Genomic DNA, 21,945 nt, shown 5'->3' on the forward strand with positions numbered 1-21,945 from the left:
CAGACAAGGAACTGCTGACATCTTTATTTGAAAGACAATGTAACAAAAATATATTGTATAAAAAGAGGCTTTAACACGATAATATTAGTTCCCTTTCTCTTTTAAATTGTTATGATGAACATGCTAGTATTTATTAAATTTATACCGGTTGGGGATTGTGCCAGTACTCTTTGTTGTGATGCTGACACTGCTCACTTTATATTATTTTAGTACTTAATTGTTAATACTATGTTCATGTTCTATTAGATATTTTATTATATTTATTATTAAGAATGATCATTATGACCACAGAGACCTAAGTACATAATTCCATTATTTCATGTTTTACATAGTTACAATGGCAATAAAGAATCTTTAACCATTGAAGACTTTGTTAGGTCCCTTTCACACATAACACGAGTGAAGCCAACTAGTGCACAAAGGAGGAATTGCATGGCATTCCAGAAAAATCTGAGCTACCTCCAATGCCTCATACACCTGTTGTTACAACTATTCATGCACACCAACGGCCGAAAGACAGTGTGCCCTGTGAGAGCCCATTCGATCCCTCTCGTGGCAGGTGTTGGCCAAACTCCAGGTGACACACACAGGAACATCCAACACCACTCGCTTGACACTTAGGAAATGTGGTGCCGTTCGCGCTGTCAACACGAAAATAGTGAGCAGACAATCACTTTCAAGCTGGCTGTGAAATTTGTCTACGTGCTCCTACGAGTGTGACGTTGCAAAGCAACACACATGTGGCATGTGTGTGTATAGCACATGTGCACGTGACACACCTCCCCGCATGTGGTGTGCATGTGTTTTGCGCCCCCCCCCCCCCCCCCGCTCTGTCCAACACATGGGAGAGCACACTTGCATATATATATATATATGATATATATATGATACATCATACAGTAGTGTTCAGAATAATAGTAGTGCTATGTGACTTAAAAGATTAATCCAGGTTTTGAGTATATTTCTTATTGTTACATGGGAAACAAGGTACCAGTAGATTCAGTAGATTCTCACAAATCCAACAAGACCAAGCATTCATGATATGCACACTCTTAAGGCTATGAAATTGGGCTATTAGTAAAAAAAAAAAAAGTAGAAAAGGGGGTGTTCACAGTACTAGTAGTGTGGCATTCAGTCAGTGAGTTCGTCAATTTTGTGGAAGAAACAGGTGTGAATCAGGTGTCCCCTATTTAAGGATGAAGCCAGCACCTGTTGAACATGCCTGAGGAAAATGGGACATTCAAGACATTGTTCAGAAGAACAGCGTAGTTTGATTAAAAGGTTGATTGGAGAGGGGAAAACTTATACACAGGTGCAAAAAATTATAGGCTGTTCATCTACAATGATCTCCAATGCTTTAAAATGGACAAAAAAAAAAAACAGAGACGCGTGGAAGAAAATGAAAAACAACCATCCAAATTAATAGAAGAACAACCAGAATGGCAAAGGCTCACCCATTGATCAGCTCCAGGATGATCAAAGACAGTCTGGAATTACCTCTAAGTCCTGTGACAGTTAGAAGACGCCTGTGTGAAGCTAATTTATTTGCAAGAATCCCCCACAAAGTCCCTCTGTTACATAAAAGACGTGCAGAAGAGGTTACAATTTGCCAAAGAACACATCAACTGGCCTAAAGAGAAATGGAGGAATATTTTGTGGACTGATGAGAGTAAAATTGTTCTTTTTGGGTCCAAGGGCTGCAGACAGTTTGTGAGACTACCCCCAAACTCTGAATTCAAGCCACAGTTCACAGTGAAGACAGTGAAGCATGATGGTGCAAGCATCATGATATGGGCAAGTTTCTCCTTGGGCCTATATATCGCCTATATATATGGGTGTTTCAACAAGACAATGACCCCAAGCACACTAGTAAACAAGCAAAATCTTGGTTCCAAACCAACAAAATTAATGCCACGCAGATGTAGAGAAATCATGAAAAACTGTGGTTATACAACTAAATACTAATTTAGTGATTCACAGGATTGCTAAAAGAGTTTGTAGCATCAACAGCAGATGCTACTATTATTGTGAACACCCCCTTTTCTACTTGTTTTTACTAATAGCCCAATTTCATAGCCTTACGAGTGTGCATATCACGAATACTTGGTCTTGTTGGATTTGTGAGAATCTACTGAATCTACTGGTACCTTTTTTCCCATGTAACAATAAGAAATATACTCAAAACCTGGATTAATCTTTTTAGTCACATAGCACTACTATTATTCTGAACACTACTGTATATATATATGTATTTACAGACATGATCACATGGGGGCCGGACAGCCACGTCTGAGGGCACACAGTGCATCTTAGCAGGTTGCACCTTGTAAAACCAGCCCAGTCTCACGTTTTTATTTTGTGCTCCCGTGACGAAATGAGTCAAATTTTCATGATGGGTTTTTTTTTTTAACTCACTATTCCTAACCCTACTCCCACCCCCGACCCTAACCTTAATCATAACCTAATCCTACTCCTTCCCCCAACCCTAACCATAACCACCCTGACCCCCCCCCCCCCCCCACCTGCTTCACTTTTAATTTTGTGCAGCCATCACAGAATGAATTAGAATGAATTTATGCTGCTGTGACGAAAATGAGGCGCTTTCCGTCACAATATCACAAACCAATGGATTAATGTATATTTTGTGCTGCTGAATCACGACTTGCCGTGAGACCGGGTTGTGAAAACAGACAGTCAGATCACGAAGCAGAACATGTGCGCCGCAGGACTATGACAATATGACAAGCCAACAGTGCCACAATACGCCACTTTAAGTCATGTATCACCAAAAATGCACCATAACAAATGCAGTTTTGTCAGTTATTATGGCACTTTTTTCTCTTTTTTTTTTTTTAAATACATATGTCTCCTTGTTGATTTTAGGCATTTTATGCTCCTGTTATAAGACAGTGACTGTAGTGCAGTGGTAAAGTTTTTGAACTTTTGTAAACTGCAGGTTCAAATCCCGCAAGTGGTATTTATTTTTTATTTAATTGGGTTATTTAACTGCAGGATTCTGTATTTCGTCCCCTCTTATTTATTATTGATATCAACCCAGTGATTTTCACTAATTATACAGCTAGTTTTTACTTTATTTTTCTCCACATCAGTGCCGCGATGTGGTGCAACATCTTCCAGCTGCTCGCACTGTGTTCATGCACGCACACAAGCATGCACAAAACTGTTGCAGATGTGTTGTGCACGCCTGTGTGAACGTGTGTCCCTCACGACAGCAGGTGGATGGTTTGTGGTTCCCCATTTCGTGTTTGGTTTGCAGATTTTCTTCCAGTTTCTGTGTCTTTCATTTTATGTGTGAAGGGGCCCTAAGGAAGTGACATGATTGATTTATTTTGTTGTATGTTGGCATAATTACTTTTTGACCAATTTATATGAAATGTGGAAAACAATGAGAAGAAACTAATTTTGGTGACACTTGACATCTGTGCCTGGGTCCAGAGTATTTTTGTCAATAACTCAATAAGTAAACTACATACTGCAACCTGATCATTATTGAAGTACACTTGAGCTGTTTGACTTTTCTTCCAAAGCCAGATGAGTCAGGATGGTGGCTTTTGTATGGCATAGAAATGTGCAGTAGAGAGTGATAATGTGAATAAATTCCACTTTTTGGAGTCCTGTTTTTGTCCAATAAGAGGCCAGAGGCTGTTGTGGGAGGTACAGATGGCAAGCGTTTCTAAGGATTAAATAGAAATGGCTCTACAAATAAACATGACTTGATTTGACATTTCATTTTAACATAGCAGGATATATATTTAAATATTTAACAGGAGTGCTGTGGTAAAGAAGAGACACATCATTTTGATAATGTTTTCTGCAACTTTTGAGACGAGGCCAGCCGGTTCTGTTGCGTAAGCATGATATTAACAAAAATGATTTTATGGCTTCTTCCTCGGAGTCAGCACATGTCGCTGTCCATGGTTCTGAAACTTACTTTCATTCAGAACCATGATCAGCACCTCGTATCATTTTGGTAGTGTGTGGAATATCATTGTACCTGTGGTCACACAATGTGGTTATCTTCCCTTTAAAATAGGACAAGTTTGCGTTTGTTTTCTGGAGTGCATCTTCTTCTGTGTGTTGTATAATTTCCAGCCTCTGGCGATATATTTGCTGGATTTTGTTGGGTTATGCATCACTTCAAACTTAATGAAAAATTTTTAAAAAGGAGAGAGACAGAGAAGACTTTGAGGATAAGTGGATTTTATTGTCTCCTAAATAGTCTGTGGTGTCTCTCATCAAGTTGCAGGATAATATCTAAAAGTCCCAGTAGATACAGTCTGTGCCCCCGTAAGTGCTTTCCAATTTTTCTTTGACAATGCAGTTCTCCACTGCTGCTTGTCTGTTATGTAACTGTTCCTTCTTTCTTTTTTTAAATCAAGTTTTAGAGATTTGCTTTCAGTTTGAGTTTGAGGAAGATAATTTTAGAAATTTTAATACTTTATTTTTTTATTTTTTTATTTATTTTTTTATTTGTATTTCCTGTATTTAAAATGACAAACAAATTAAAATGTGTGAAATTCCAAGTGTTCCAATACTTTTGGAGGCAGAGTATCCTAACCTTATGATGAGTGCAAAATTAGTGTGCTATTATTACTGTTTTGTTTAAGAATGTTTAATTTTCATTGTTGCTGCACTTTGTGTCAAATCATAGTCATATCGTATATCATATTAATATGACAATACTGAGATACGATAATTTGGCCATATTGTACAGTCCTACTGTCAACTTGCTGAAAACTTTGAATATTAATTTACATCTGCATTAAAAAAAAATGCTTAAAGTGGCAGGGGTTAAAAGGGCTGTAATTACGGGTGTCAGCTGAAAGGCAAAAAAGAAAAATGCTTAAAAAGGTGGGGGAAGGTGAAAGGCAAAATAAGAAAAATGCTTAAAAAGGCGGGGAGTCTGGGGGGCCATACTAATACTAATGCCATACTAATGCTCCCCTGAAGCATTTACTCAAAATAAAGTCTGAAGGACCTAAATGACATGGTGAGATGGTGACGAGCTTCGCTCATTCATGTCCGCGACATACTGTATGCATATTATTGAAAATCTGTGGTGTGATTTTAAGCGAGCTGTCCATGCTCAGAAACCAGCAACCCTGACTGAACTAGAGATGCTTTGTAAAGAAGAATGGTGCAAAATACCTTCCATCAGAATGCAGACTCTCATTGGAAGCTATAAGAAGTGTTTAGAGACTGTTATTTCTGTAAAAGGAGGATGTACTAAATATTGATGTATTTTTTCTGTTGGGATGCCCAAATTTATGCACCTGCCTAATTTTGTTTAAAAAATTATTGCACACTTTCTGTAAATCCTATAAACTTCCTTTCACTTCTCAAATATAATATGTGTTTGTCTGCTACAGTAGTGTTCAGAATAATAGCAGTGCTATGTGACTAAAAAGATTAATCCAGGTTTTGAGTATATTTCTTATTGTTACATGGGAAACAAGGTACCAGTAGATTCAGTAGATTCTCACAAATCCAACAAGACCAAGCATTCATGATATGCACACTCTTAAGGCTATGAAATTGGGCTATTAGTAAAAAAAAAAAGTAGAAAAGGGGGTGTTCACAATAATAGTAGTGTGGCATTCAGTCAGTGAGTTTGTCAATTTTGTGGAACAAACAGGTGTGAATCAGGTGTCCCCTATTTAAGGATGAAGCCAGCACCTGTTGAACATGCTTTTCTCTTTGAAAGCCTGAGGAAAATGGGACGTTCAAGACATTGTTCAGAAGAACAGCGTAGTTTGATTAAAAGGTTGATTAGAGAGGGGAAAACTTATACGCAAGTGCAAAAAGTTATAGGCTGTTCATCTACAATGATCTCCAATGCTTTAAAATGGACAACAAAACAGAGATGCGCAGAAGAAAACGGAAAACAACCATCAAAATGGATAGAAGAATAACCAGAATGGCAAAGGCTCACCCATTGATCAGCTCCAGGATGATCAGTCTGAAGTTACCTGTAAGTGCTGTGACAGTTAGAAGACGCCTGTGTGAAGCTAATTTATTTGCAAGAATCCCCCGTAAAGTCCCTCTGTTAAATAAAAGACATGTGCAGAAGAGGTTACAATTTGCCAAAGAACACATCAACTGGCCTAATGAGAAATGGAGGAATATTTTGTAGACTGATGAGAGTAAAATTGTTCTTTTTGGGTCCAAGGGCTGCAGACAGTTTGTGAGATGACCCCCAAACTCTAAATTCAAGCCACAATTCACAGTGAAGACAGTGAAGCATGGTGGTGCAAGCATCATGATATGGGCATGTTTCTCCTACTATGGCGTTGGGCCTATATATTGCATACCAGGTATCATGGATCAGTTTGGATATGTCAAAATACTTGAAAAGGTCATGTTGCCTTATGCTGAAGAGGACATGCCCTTAAAATGGGTGTTTCAACAAGACAATGACCCCAAGCACACTAGTAAACAAGCAAAATCTTGGTTCCAAACCAACAAAATTAATGCTTCGCAGATGTGAAGAAATCATGAAAAACTGTGGTTATACAACTAAATACTAGTTTAGTGATTCACAGGATTGCTAAAAAAGCAGTTTGAACATAATAGTTTTGAGTTTGTAGCATCAAAAGCAGATGCTACTATTATTGTGAACACCCCCTTTTCTACTTTTTTTACTAATAGCCCAATTTCATAGCCTTAAGAGTGTGCATATCATGAATGCTTGGTCTTGTTGGATTTGTGAGAATCTACTGAATCTACTGGTACCTTGTTTCCCATGTAACAATAAGAAATATACTCAAAACCTGGATTAATCTTTTTATTCACATAGCACTACTATTATTCTGAACACTACAGTATATCATATATTTAACTGAAATTGCTGATCCAACAATCAATGATTTATAAAAGAGAATGATGAAAATCATCAGGGGTGCCCTACGTTTTTCATACAACTGTATATAGATAGATAGATAGATAGATAGATAGATAGATAGATAGATAGATAGATAGATAGATAGATAGATAGATAGATAGATAGATAGATAGATAGATAGATAGATAGATAGATAGATAGATAGATAGATAGATAGATAGATAGATAGATAGATAGATAGATAGATAGATAGATAGATAGATAGATAGATAGATAGATAGATAGATAGATAGATAGATAGATAGATAGATAGATAGATAGATAGATAGATAGATAGATAGATAGATAGATAGATAGATAGATAGATAGATAGATAGATAGATAGATAGATAGATAGATAGATAGATAGATAGATAGATAGATAGATAGATAGATAGATAGATAGATAGATAGATAGATAGATAGAGATAGATAGATAGATAGATAGATAGATAGATAGATAGATAGATAGATAGATAGATAGATAGATAGATAGATAGATAGATAGATAGATAGATAGATAGATAGATAGATAGATAGATAGATAGATAGATAGATAGATAGATAGATAGATAGATAGATAGATAGATAGATAGATAGATAGATAGATAGATAGATAGATAGATAGATAGATAGATAGATAGATAGATAGATAGATAGATAGATAGATAGATAGATAGATAGATAGATAGATAGATAGATAGATAGATAGATAGATAGATAGATAGATAGATAGATAGATAGATAGATAGATAGATAGATAGATAGATAGATAGATAGATAGATAGATAGATAGATAGATAGATAGATAGATAGATAGATAGATAGATAGATAGATAGATAGATAGATAGATAGATAGATAGATAGATAGATAGATAGATAGATAGATAGATAGATAGATAGATAGATAGATAGATAGATAGATAGATAGATAGATAGATAGATAGATAGATGGCCTGCTTTTACCATTATTGATGGGAATGAAGCATCGGCCCCCTGACTTATTACATAAAAGAAAATTGGCTTTAAAAATGATGATTTGTGTTTGTTTGTTTATTTATTTTGCTTGTCTAATTCTGTTTCTGCACAGAGGCAAAAGCATAAAAATTCTGTCCATTGACTGTCACTTTTGGTCTTCTGTCCTTAGATGCCTTTAAAGCATTAGTAGATTTTTTTTTTTTTTTTTTTTTTTTTACAAAACAGTCAAAAGCTTTAATCCTCCTGCTGGGAACTGCTTGCCCTGCCCCAAAGTGTTTTTGGTCAAGTTAGTAAAGTCTCCTCGGCTCATCTGAGGATATTGTGTTTGACTCAGACCTTATAACGTCACAAAAAAAGAGGGTTAGGGTTCAACATAGTCCGAACAACCTAAGTGTGACTAACTTTATTAAATGTCAGTCTCCTTTGTGTTTTAGTTTAGCAAATTTGTTTGACAGACCTCAGAAAATATATTATTTTAAAAGTTGCTGGGTTTTTTTTCCCCTTAGATTCAGATGAAGATATTTATTGTGGAAGATCATTTTAAAATCCATACAAGTGCTGGGATTTATTTAATTGTATGCAAGATTATGGATGTATTGTATTGTGTAGTGTGGTTATGTTTCACATTTGGCATGCAAATACGATCAACTGGGAGTCGACATAATCCAATTAACTTTGTTTACTTGTCAAATTAAAAACTTGTGATGTTTGTACCAAGTAGATGTGATCTCAGAAAAACGTAAAAACATGGTGATTTGTATCAAGATGATCTCATCAGTATTCAGAGCACAAGACATTTGACTTCATGTCTGAAAGGCAACCGTACTGAATATTTGTTGCTATGGGAACAGTGTATGCATCCATGGAGGCTAAAGGCATCTTGATGGTTGCTGTCATGCTGAGTATTGGCAGAATCTGAGCCTTCTCCCAGGTGAAGAGTATTTACCAATTTGTAAGCATTTTTCATTTAAAATAAAATAAAAAAATAAGCACACTGTTGGAATTAATGCATCAACGCAGTGGTTTTAGGCTACAAATAAACTCACAGAGTGCTCTTGTTCAGTCTTTTAAAACTGATTGTGCTAAAATAGTCTGTTTCCTAATAGTGTTAAGATATTTATTGTATATTTTGATTATTTTGTTTTTCATTTCATGTTTTCACGTTCTGTATTGTATTGACAGAATAATTGATGCCATGATTCCACACACTCCATACAGCAGTTGGTGGTTCGTGCCTCTAAAGTTGGTTGGTGATCTGCTAATAAGCACAAAGAAGAGGAAGGAGTTTTATTTTTATTATTAATTTATTATTGTTATGTTTAGTTTCAGACTGTGGCTGATGACAAGACCTAAGTGAACGCCTTAAAGCAGGTATGCATGATGGATTTAATCGTTCACATGCTAAAACAGATGTTATCTTTTACACAGGACGATGCTAACAGCTGTTAGGACTGTTTGGGAGTCTTAGTGCAGCAAATAACAGAAACAATCATGCAAATGGTGATACAAGCACCAAAGTCGGCACAAATACTCCTTAGACATTGCTCTTTTGAAAAAACTGACTGGCCACTTGAAGTTTCAATAGGCGGCCAGGTAGGGGTCAATTGAAGAATTACACAGGGGTCAAAATTAAAAATGCTCAAATCATTTTGAAAACTACACCACATTATTTGTCTGATTGTAAAGATTCCAAAAAGGTATAGTTTGGACTATCAATGACTGAATGATCAGGACTTATGGGGTAAAAACAGCAAAAATGGTGACAAACATCAGTTTCAGTTTGTACAGGGTCAAAAGTTAAAGTTCCTTCAATTTTGGTAAAAAGTGATGCAAATTATTGTTTGAGCTAATAGGATTAATGAATGGAATAGTTTTGATTGTGTTGAATGTTTGGTCTCCAAAGTAAAGGTCAAACAAGGTCAACGTCCATTGGATTCTATAACATGTGACATATGTTACCCTGTAACATGATAACTAAGCATGATACATGGTCTAAAGTATTCCTTTTTAAAACCCTGTTAACTCAACTAATAATTTGCATTTTTTTTTAACCAAAATTGGAGCAACTTTAACTTTTGACCACTGTACAAACTGACACTGACCTTTGTCACCATTTTTGCTGTTTTTATCCCATAATTCCTGATCATTCAGTCATAGATAGTCCAAACTATACCTTTTTGGAATCTTTACGATCAGACAAATAATGTGGTGTAGTTTTCAAAATGATATGAGCATTTTTAATTATGACCCCTGTGTAATTCTTCAATTGACCCCTACCTGGCCTCCTATTGAAAATTCAAGTGGCTAGTCGGTTTGTTCAAAAGAGTAATGTCTAAGGAGTATTTGTGCCAACTTTGGTGCTTGTATCACCATTTGCACGATTTTGCTCTAAATATTCTCTTAGCTGCTGCTCTATCTCCCATGACCTTGCCTTGCCCCCATCACCCCAGTCCTGCGTTTGGTTTGAAAGAAGGATTTGACAAGTTATTTAAAATTGAACACAATTACTCTGGTGGATAGTCCTCCACACGGAGATTTATTAAACAGAATTTAAATGTAAAAAAATTAACAGTAACAGAATAAATAGGGTCAGTTTACCATACATAAAGCTTTGCAGGTCCGTTCAGCAGTCTGTCCCTGACGTAACATTAGCAGCTCATCAGCAAGAGTATATCAGCTTGAAGAGACAAAAGGTATCTTTTTCTGGACCCTTTTTGTACACCTCTGACGTGGGCGTTTCCTTCATCTTATTGGTCTTGACCATCTGCTTTGGGGCTCGGTCCTGCCCACTGTGCTGTGCTGTCTTCTTGCTTCTTTTCCTGAAATGACACCGGAGCTTAACCTAATAAGGAGTTGTTTGTGCAGAAACCGCTGCCTGAATCACCAAATAATCACTCACCATCAGTAAGTTTCATCCCTGCCGTAACAACACAGATACATTTGACATTTCAAAGTTGCACGTCCTCCGGACAAAGAAGTTTGAACATACCTGGGTGGCAGTTTCACATCCTGTTCTAACTAGCTTTGCATGGCAACAGTCGAGTTTCACATCCTGTGCTATCTGGCTTTGCATAGCAACAGTCAAAAAGTCATACAAGAGTTCACTGTTCAAAAGTATTTGGACATAGCGCTCAAACGTATTTGGACAAATAATTGATATTGCGTAATTAACCCTAGCTATTGATTACATGATTGATAAGCATTGATAAATGTTCATTATTATGTGCATATGAGTAATATTATAATTCACAGCAAATGTTAGCATGAGCTAACATTTGCTCCTGTGTGAGCAAATTATTTCAGATATCTGCAAAAATATGGCTTATTGTGCAAATTATGTCTAAGAATCATGTTGCAGGTTTTCTGTCGAGTCAGAAAGCTACTGCATGAAGAGCGTCACCTTCACCGCGCGCAATCAGATCCACACATATAAGGAGCTTTATATACTGCTGGATGGTAGTTTGAATTTGGTTTTTAAAAAACCATACATGTAGTCCTTTTGAAGTGCCTTGAGGTAACTGAAGCGCCTTGAGGCAACTCTGTTGTGATTTGGTGCTATATAAATGAAATTTAAAAAAAAATGTAAAATACACATACAAATAAATTCCAGAGCATAACATGTAAAGTGTAAAACACACTTATTTCCTGTCTGGTCCTCTTTAATATTTATGCATGTATGATGCCTGTCACTGCTGGGGTCATGATTGCTGCTTCACAAATGGGTGTTTGTTCCTTCATATCTTCTGCACCCTCTTGGTGGACTTGATGCCCAACAACAACTTTATTCAGCTGACACTCAGCTGCACTTTAAATGGGACTGGTGTCACTCACTCACTCAGTTATGTTCAACCACTGACTCCAATTAATGGTCACAGGCGGCTGGAGCCTTTCTCAGCAGTCATAGGGGGTGAGGTGGGGTTCAACCTGGACAGGACACCAGTCTGTAGCAGGGCCACATATAAACAAACAAACACATTCACACCCGCATGCACACCTACAGACAATTTAAAGTTTCCAATTTACCTAACCTGCATTTCTTTGGATATGGGACAAAGCCGGAGCACCCAGAGGGAACCATGGGGAGAACATGCAAACTCCACACAGAAAGGCGACAGGTAGGAATTGATCCCATGACCTCCTTGCTGTGAGGTAACAGTGCTAACCACTAAGTCGCCGTGCTGCCGGACTGGCATCAATGATGGCAAATATAATAAAGACTCCAGTGGCGGATCTAGAACCCCTCTTTAGGTCTGCCACTGGACGCTTCATTATACAAACAAAAATATAAAAGCAACACTTTTGTTTTTGCTCCCATTTTTCATGAGCTGAACTGAAAGATCTAAAACATTTTCTATATACACAAAAGACCTATTTTTCTCAAATACTGTTCACAGATCTGTCTAAATCTGTGTTAGTGAGCACTTCTCCTTTGCCGAGATAATCCACCGCACCTCACAGGTGTGGCATATCAAGATGCTGATTAGACAGCATGATTATTGCACAGGTGTGCCTTCCAGAAAAGGTCTTCCAGAAACAACGGTTGATTGATAAACACTTCTGCATGCAGTGTGAGAAGATTTCCACTGTTTAAAATACAATTTTTGTATTAAAGACAATAACTAGGGTTAGTATTTAGCTTCCCAGATTGACTTGGAATGCAGGAAAAAAAAGCTTTAGTGCATAAAGGCATAACAGAAACTATGGCACAAAAGAGGGCAGCAAACATTGCAGTGCATCCACTGCAATATGTGAAACCTCATTCTGAGTATTGCGTAATGTCTTTACTTACATACATTAGTCCAAGCATTATGCGTGGACTGAATGACTGGAAGGACAAGGTTCCCAGGAGAAGGTTGCAGCACTTTTAAAGGTCAGCTAAAAACTGTTATGTGATGCACTCTGTTGCAAACAAGGGGGAGGTTTTTTTTTTCCTTTTTCCTCTTTGGTTATCAGAACTAAATATTGAATAACTGATTAAAATATTTTGTCAACCAGACAAAGAACCATGAGTTTTATCGTCATTTTAGTTGCATTTATGCTTCTGATTATTCACCTACAGCAGAATGACAACATTACACAGTAAAACTGCAGAGTTAAACTGACTCTGCAGTGAGCAAATATGGTTCACTTCCACTCCAAACAGTGTTTTCGGCACTGTCAGCTCTATCAAGGTGTTAAGTTGATCAATTCGAATGCATCAGAGTGATTTGTAAATTCCACATGTGGAGCAAAGAACTGAACCATCTGTGGTTGTCTCTGCTTCGTGCATGTTGCCATCTTGTGGGCAAAAAGCACTGGAAATTTGTTCTGAAATACAAGTATCTGTGACTTACCTACAAACAATACTCAGCTACAAGTAAAAGTACTTGTGTTTAAAAAAAAAAAGTGCTTGAGTAAAAGTACAAACTATTCTAGGTTTCTAGATATTGTCTGGTTTTCACTGAAACTGAGAATGAGCGTAACACTGATTGATGGTTTGAAGGCTGCAGAACATTGGTCAGTGATCTCCATCAGGTCCACCTGATCATACAGACAGACTGTTGGTTGAATCATTTTTGGACAATAAATAAATCATGAAAACATTCTAATTTTAACGTCTGAGCCAAATGCAGGCAGGTGGAGCCACGCTGGTGTGACACAAAGCTTTCCTACAGCTGAGTACTGAATATTTTACTGAATATTCACTCAAATATGAAAGTACAGCCTCCGAAGACCTGACCTTGAACTGGAAGTCATATGTGGATGCAGGCTCTTGTATTACCTGGGAAACGTGATGTTCGTCTTACATATGCATATTTTCACATTAACTGTTGAGCAAAACAAAAATGGTAAAATACAAACTCTTATTAAATACATTTTATTTGCAATCAGGAAGTCAACAATTGATCATAAGCATATAATCTGTCTCAAGATGTGTCGACTCTCTGGAATGTTGTTTATTGCACATGTTGCATATAACCAGAGGTGGGAGAAAGTCACCATCAAGTCACTCTCAGGTCATGAATCAGAAATTCCCAAGTCAAGTCTCAATTCATAATGATCACCAAGTGTTTGACAGCTGACTTGGGACTTGCAGATTAATGATTTGAGAACAGAGGTGGGACAAAGTCACTGTCAAATCATTCTCAAGTCATCAATCTGCAAGTCCCAAGTCAAGTCTCAAGTCAGCTTGCAAACAATTGGTGGTCATTATGACCTCCCACCTCTGTTTTGTTTTTGTTTAATGCAACCTCGAAGTTAAATCCTGCAAACACTTGTATCACTTCTCATAGACACTAGAGGGGAACCTAAAGCCATTAATGAAACAAAAGTCAGTTTACAGTAATATACCAGAAATCTTTTCATTGTCATTCTTTTACTTTAGTATGTGGGCAATCATACTGTACTGTGCAAAAAAAAGTAAGTGCATAAAAATTAATAAAGCAGTGACAGCGTTGTTGTTCATTAGAACAACAATGAAACGATTTGCTATATCAAGCTGTGGAGTAAAACTTTGGAACGGTCTGGAAGAGGAACTAAAACAATGTTCAAACATCATCCACTTTAGAAATAAATATAAACAGATGATTTTTCATAAGTACAGGGGAAGGGGCTTAAATATCACTGGTTTCAGGAGTAGACTTACTACTAACTACTAACTATACAGTATAATATATGTGCGTATGTATGTTTATATGTACGTATGGTATTGTATAAAATTATGAGTATATATATATATATATATATATATATATATATACATACACATATATAAATTTGCCTCTCACTCCCTGGAAAGGGTGGTATGTGTGTTCCTCACATTTGACCTGGGATTTTGATGGTTTGGTGCAGTATTTTAGCTCTTGCTGGGACTGCACTCTTCTGGACAGAGACCTCTGATGTTGTGCCATTAATCACAACTGCAGTCTTCTTTCCCTTGACAACCACCACTGTTTGATTGGTTGGTTGGCCAGCAGCTGCTCGTCTGTCTGGAATTTGAAGTCCTGCAGGACCTTAGTGCTGTTGTTCTCAACCACCTTTGGTGGCACCTCCCATCAGGACTTGGGGACTTCGAATTCGTACACCGCACAGACGTTCCTGTACATGATTTCTGACACTTGGTTGTGCCTTTCAACTGTATACTGTCCCTGCTTGCATATATTATATATAAAATTTCTCTCTCACCCCCACTTAGCATGAGTGGTATGTGTGATCCTTAAGCTCGGGTCTTTTACCTGAGGCCTGGGAGTTTGGTGGTTCGGCGAAGTATCATAGATGTTCGTAGGACTGCACTCTTCTGGACAGAGACCTCTGATGTTGTGCTTGGACCCTGCTGAAGCCAGTCTTCCAATCTGGGGGTTACAGCTCCTAGTGGTCCTATTACTGCTGGGACCACATTAGCTTCCACATCTGCTCCAGTTGCTCCTTCAGCCCTTGGTACCTCTCTATTTTCCTGTACTACTTCTTTCTGATGTTGCTGTCAGCTGGGATTGCCACATCAATCACAACTGCGATTTTCTTTCCCTTGTCATCCACCACTATGTCTGATTGGTTGGCCAGCAACTGCTTGTCTGTCTGGAATTTGAAGTCCCTCAGGACCTTAGTGCTGTCATTCTCAGCCACCTTTGAACGCATCTTCCATCAGGGCATGGGGGCTGCTAATCTATACACGATTCCCGACACTTGCTTGTGCATCTCAATGTACACAGTCCCAGATGGCATATTGCATCCTGCTACTATGTGCTGGACTGTCTCTGGGGCACATTTGCACAGCCTGCAACTTGGATCGTGTCAGCTGTGGTCGACTCCTGCTTATTCTTTTGCTGCCATGATCAGAGCCTCTGTGCTGTCCTTTAGGCCGCCTTTTCTAGCCACCGGTAGGTCTTCTTGATTCAGCCACTTCCTCTATCTGTCGATGGTAGGTCCCATGGAGGGTCTTGGTCCTCCATGATATCTCCTCCTCCTGTTCCTTATCACCACCTGTCTTCAGCTGACTGAGGCATTCTTGTAGCAGCGGATCTCTGAGGTCCATCTTTCTGATGTATTCATGGCTGCTCCTCATCTCATCCTGGATTGTGGCTCTGACAGTCACTAATCCTCACCCTCCCTCCTTGCGTTGCTCATAGAGCCTCAGGGTTCTGGACTTTTGGTGAAAATCTCTGCATTATGAGGGGTTTCAGTGTCTTGACATCAGTGGCATCTATCTCCTTCCGTAGCCACCTTATTATCCCAGCTGGGTATCTGATGACTGGTAGGGCGTATGTATTGGTGGTTCGGATCTTTTTCTTACCACTGCGCTGGCTTCTCAGCACCTGTCTTACCTTCTGGAGTTATTTGGCTGTGGTGGCTGACTTTCTTGCATTTTCATCATGGTTCCCACTGGCGTGTGGGATTCCCAGGTACTTGTAGGTGTCCTGTATATCCCCTATCCTGTCTTCTGGCAACTCCACCCCTTCAGTCCAGATCACCTTCCCTGTCTTGACGTATGTATTTGTATGTGTACATGTATATGTAGGTATATGTGTTTGGGAAGTTACTTTATTTATTTATATTAGAGTTTATGCAGTTGTAAATAATATAAATAATTTTAATGAGTTAAAAAATAATCAGGATGGTCTTACAATCTAATACCTCTGTCCTCCTGCACCTTTGTCCTCTTACAGAGATTACTTGGATTTTTGAGTGTGAATGATTAAAATAATGTCCAAGATATCAATGAAGGCAATTTTAGCCATCCTCACTCGAAATCCCAAGGCAACCACCCATAAATGGTGCGTAAATGGTAAATGGACTGTATTTATATAGCACTTTTCTATCTGCATCAGACACTCAAAGCACTTTACAATAATGCCTCACATTCACCCCGATGTCAGGGATAAATGTAACTTTGCCAACATTCAGCTTGGGACTTCGACGAGGGCATTCGCATCTCCTCCACTCTCCCTTATCTCTGCTCTCTGCTTTAACTTTCAAGTCCCTACTTCACCAGACTGTGAATTCCTCAGATTATATTGGATTCTGGTTCTATTGGACTACTATTGGATGGAATAACCATGGAATTGATCAGCTGGTCTCTGAACGCTATTGACACTTTTCTACAAGAAGGTCAGGACCGGGGGATCCTACCTGCCCAGATGGAACGCATCCTGCGGGCTATGATCTCGACTCCTGGGGGTCTTGGCGTATTGCATGCTTGCCGCAATTCTCCGTTGAGGACGTTGAGGATTTATTCATATTAGGGCTGGTACTTTCTGGCTTATGTGCTGCCCTGATGTACTGGAAAATTGGCAAGACGGCGGCATCAAGAACCACAGCCCCTCGCTTGTCCGTCATGATTAACGAGGTGGGCAAGGCATTGCATTCTCACACTGCGAAGACTCTTGAACTCAGACGCAAATTAGATGACATCTTGGAGCAGATGCGCACCTTGCAGATGAAGTTGAAGATTTCGGAGGCCAGGGATTATTCTTAATTCATAATTGGGAATATTCTTAATTCATAATTGGGACTTGGTTGTTCAAGTGGAACTGTAAACAGTGTTTTTCACTGCTCAAACCACAACACGGCAGGCTTATCAAGCCTGAAGGACAAATTGCCCGACTGTTTTCCTCCAGAGGAATATCTTCAGGCCTTGGTGATTATTTGGCTCCTTTCTTATCTCAACCCACAAAGACAATAAACTGTTTTTCATACGACTGAAGCATGTTCCACTCCCTCCCCCACCCCCTCCTACCCCCCATCACACACACCCCCACTCTGGCTTCTGCTCACGTCTCCCCCTTCCATTCTGTGGGGGCGGCGTGGTTTTAGGTGCTGTTGGTCCCCGTTCCCTCCCACCAAGCTGACGGTGGCGCAACTCAGGGTTGCTGCACGACCTTCACCCACTTGCCTCAATTCAGATAACGGACTTCTTCAAATTTAGTGCACATAACCAATGTCAAATGTGTATGTGCTGTCCTTAATTCAGATGTGTGCCATTATTATGGTAAACAAGTAATAATTGTGGACTAATTGCTGTCTGAGGTAACTGGAGTGTAAACATAATTTCTCCACTGTGAGATCAATAAAGTATATCTCATCTCATTTACATTTTTGTCATTAGCTCCACTAGATTATTTGGCCCTGCAAAATGTGAATTCAGTCACAGGAATCAAGATCCTAGGTCATCTAGAAGCCAAGATATTGAAGAAGTGCAGATTTTTACAAATCCAAGATGGCCACCATGGTAGCTTCAAGGAAAATGAAATCATCCATTTTCTGATTGTATGCACTTTTCAACAAGCGTCATCAGGACATGGCATAGCCTCCTGGTCCCCACAAATCAGTAATACAAAGTGGGACCCAGTGCTCTTTAATATATTGCTAACAAAGGTGGCAATGACCATATCTTGAATATCTCACTGTGACCTTGAAATTGACCCCAAGGTCACCGTAATCAGCTGGTGTTGGGGGATCACCAAAGTACACTCTTATGCTAAATATGAATGAAATTGGTCAAGTGGTTTTTGAGAAATTGCGCTAACAAATGAAAACAGACGGACGGACAAATGCATAGCTTTGCAAATTGCTATAAAATACCAACAAAAGTTAATACCTGAAAAAGATGTATTATCTATAAACATCTCCTTATAGCTTCCATTACACAAAAGAAGTTTAAATTTACTGTTTGGATAATTGTTTTAAACTTAAGATTCAGGTTAATTGTTATATACAAATCTGAGATGTATTTAACAGATTATACTTAATTTATACTTCACTTATACTGACAAGTATACAGAAAGTTTAAGTATATTTGTATTTAGTGTATACTGACAGTTAGTACAGTGGAAAGCCTAAGTATAGTTGAGTTATACTGACAGTATACAGGAAAGTCTAAGTACGAGGTCTATTAGAAAAGTATCCAACCTTATTATTTTTTTCAAAAACCATATGGATTTGAATCACGTGTGATTGCATCAGACAAGCTTGAACCCTCGTGCGCATGCGTGAGTTTTTCCACGCCTGTCGGTTGCGTCATTCGCCTGTGAGCAGGCTTTGAGTGAGGAGTGGTCCAACCCCCTCGGCGGATTTTCATTGTCAGGAAATGGCGGAATGATTTGGGCTTTTTTCCATCAGAATTTTTTCAGAAACTGTTAGAGACTGGCAACTGGAAACCATTCGAAAAATTTACCTGGCTTTCAGTGAAAATTTTACGGGCTTCACAAAGAATAAGGACTGTTACTACAGCTTTAAGGACAGCTTTAAGGACAGCTTTAAGGACAGCTTTAAGGACGCTCGGCGTGCCGCGCTCCGTGCCGCCATCGAGAGCCACAAACCACCGCATCATTTCTAAATGGATGGCTCTGTGGAGCCGGGACCGTCGTGTGCCATTTCTCTGGTTATCACAAGAGCTGGACATCAACCCTTTTCCGGCAGATTTGACTTTTAACAAGAGATTTTGTCATGGAAAGCCGAGCGGAGGCTTCGCGCATCACGATGGATTCGCTACTGGAGCGAGACAAAACCACCTCCGTTTTGGTCTCACAGGACGGCTTTGAGATGGCGTTCAGACAGCTGTCGGTGGTTTTTCCGAGTGATTATCCGAGAAATTGTGGATGTGCCTGGACATGCCAGAACATGTCCCGTGAGGCTTCATCACGGCGTTGCTTTGCGCCATGCGGCACCGCCGCAACGCGCGAAGCCTCCGCACCTCTTTCCATGACAAAAACTCTTGTAACAGTGGAATGTGCCATTCATTTCCAAACTGGACGCTGTGTTTTATCCGGGACGTCGTCTGACTAGCACAGGAATTGTGAAAAAAAGGTGCTGCATGGTGCAAAGCAACGCCGTGATGAAGCCTCACGGGACATGTTCTGGCATGTCCAGGCACATCCACAATTTCTCGGCTAATCACTTGATGGAAAAACCACCGACAGCTGTCTGAACGCCATCTCAAAGCCGTCCTGTGAGACCAAAACGGAGGTGTTCCTTTGTCTTTGTTCCTAGCCTCAACTTTTAGTGAAGTTTAGGGCTAGTGGCCGGCGATCACCTTAGTATTTCTTCTGTTTTTCTTGTTGATTAATGCTGGCAAATTATGCAGTATTTTTTGTCTTTCTGATACCTGATTCTGTTTTTCTCTCTGTTTAATGTGCAGCTCCATCCAGAGATGGGAGTTGTATTCGTGTTGCCGATCCTCCTGTCCTGTGCGCCAATAGCATTTCTTGTATATTCGTCCGTGAATTGTTCTGTGAATTGTTCTGTAATTTATGTTTGTAGCATGGCCCAAGCAGACGGTCACCCCTTTGAGTTTGGTCTGCTTGAGGTTTCTTCCTCAGAGGGAGTTTTTCTTTACCACTGTTGCTCTAGGGGTTGGTTAGACCTTACCTGTGTGAAGCGCTTTGAGGCAACTTTGTTGTGATTTGGCGCTATATAAATGAAAATAAACTGAAATTGAAATTAAGTTTCAATTTCAATTTCTCGACCTGAAAAAGGTGCTTTGCCCTCTTCAGGTCGGTGGAGTGTCCTTGCCTCAAGTGGAGGAGTTTAAGTATCTCGGGGTCTTGTTCATGAGTGAGGGACGGATGGAGCGTGAGATCGATAGACAAATTGGTGCAGCGTCTGCAGTGATGCGGTCGCTGTATCGGACCGTCGTGGTGAAGAGAGAGCTGAGTAGGGGGGCAAAGTTCTCGATTAACCGATCAATCTACGTTCCGATCCTCACCTATGGTCATGAGATTTGGCTCATGACCGAAAGAACGAGATCGCGAGTACAAGCGGCCGAGATGAGTTTCCTCCGCAGGGTGGCTGGTCGCTCCCTTAGAAATAGGGTGAGGAGCTTGGTCACTCGGGAGGAGCTCGGAGTCGAGCCGCTGCTCCTCCACGTCGAAAGGAGTCAGTTGAGGTGGCTCGGGCATCTTTTCCGGATGCCCCCTGGACGCCTCGCTGGAGAGGTGTTCCGGGCACGTCCCATTGGGAGGTGGCCCCAGGTAAGACCCAGGACACGCTGGAGGGACTACATCTCTCGGCTGGCTTGGAAACGCCTTGGGGTTCCCCCGGAGGAGCTGGGGGAGGTGTGTGTGGATCGGGAGGTCTGGGCGGCTTTGCTTGAGCTGCTGCCCCCGCGACCCAACTCCGGATAAAGCGGAAGAAAATGGATGGATGGATGGGTTTATTCAGTAAAATTAACTTCTAAGTTATTGAAATTTTACTGAAGTGATTTTGCCTCATGTTAAGCATAGATTAGATACTTTGGTAACACTTTGTGTTTTTGTGGCTGAGTTCGCGTGTACAGGGCGACTGTGACATCCAGAAGATGATTAAAGATCATGTGAATTCTGAGGACGTCCCTGAAAATCAACTTTGATCGCACACACGTCCTCATGTTCAGTCGATCGCTGAGTTCTTTGTTGGAACTGCAGACTGCTCTGGTCACTGAGCAGAAAGCAGCTGGCACTGAATTGAATGGCCCCGGCAGCATCGAACATCAGCTTGATGACAGTCTGAAGGGAGAATAGAAGAAGAAAAGGAAGAAAAACGTGAAAAGAAGCTGTTCAGTGGTGACGAGTGAATAGCTGCTGGAGCAGAGAATTCAATAAAACGACTAGTGAGTGAGGAAAAAAGAAACAGTGAAATTACACAAGGTGATGGATGACTAAAGGCTTTAGGGAGAGAACGACAGAGAGGGAGAAAGAGACAGAGAGAGAGAGAGAGACAAAAGGAAAAATATTTGCAGCCTTCCCTGCCCCCTCGTCAGGCTTCTGGGAACAAGGGATTATGGAAATGTATAAATGCAAGAGAGAAGGAGAGTGATGGAGAGAGAGCGAGAGAGCAAGTAAGAGAGGGAGGAAGAGCGAGCAAGCGACACTATTGGCTGGCTGTTATAACATCAGGCATGATAGAAATATTTCTCTCGTCAGTCTAAGAAATAGAGGAAGAAACGACAGGACTCGACATTATACTCACATTCAAGTCTGTTCCGGAAAATCTGTGGATGAGAGAAAAGAGAGGGAACATTAGAGAGGAAGGAGAGGAAGAAATAGAGAGAGAAAGACTGACTATTCCCCTCGATGCTTCAGCAAATGTCTTTTGGGGAAACGTGCGAGACGAT

The sequence above is a fragment of the Thalassophryne amazonica genome, chromosome 9, assembly GCF_902500255.1.
Source record: "Thalassophryne amazonica chromosome 9, fThaAma1.1, whole genome shotgun sequence".
Taxonomy (NCBI): domain Eukaryota; kingdom Metazoa; phylum Chordata; class Actinopteri; order Batrachoidiformes; family Batrachoididae; genus Thalassophryne; species Thalassophryne amazonica.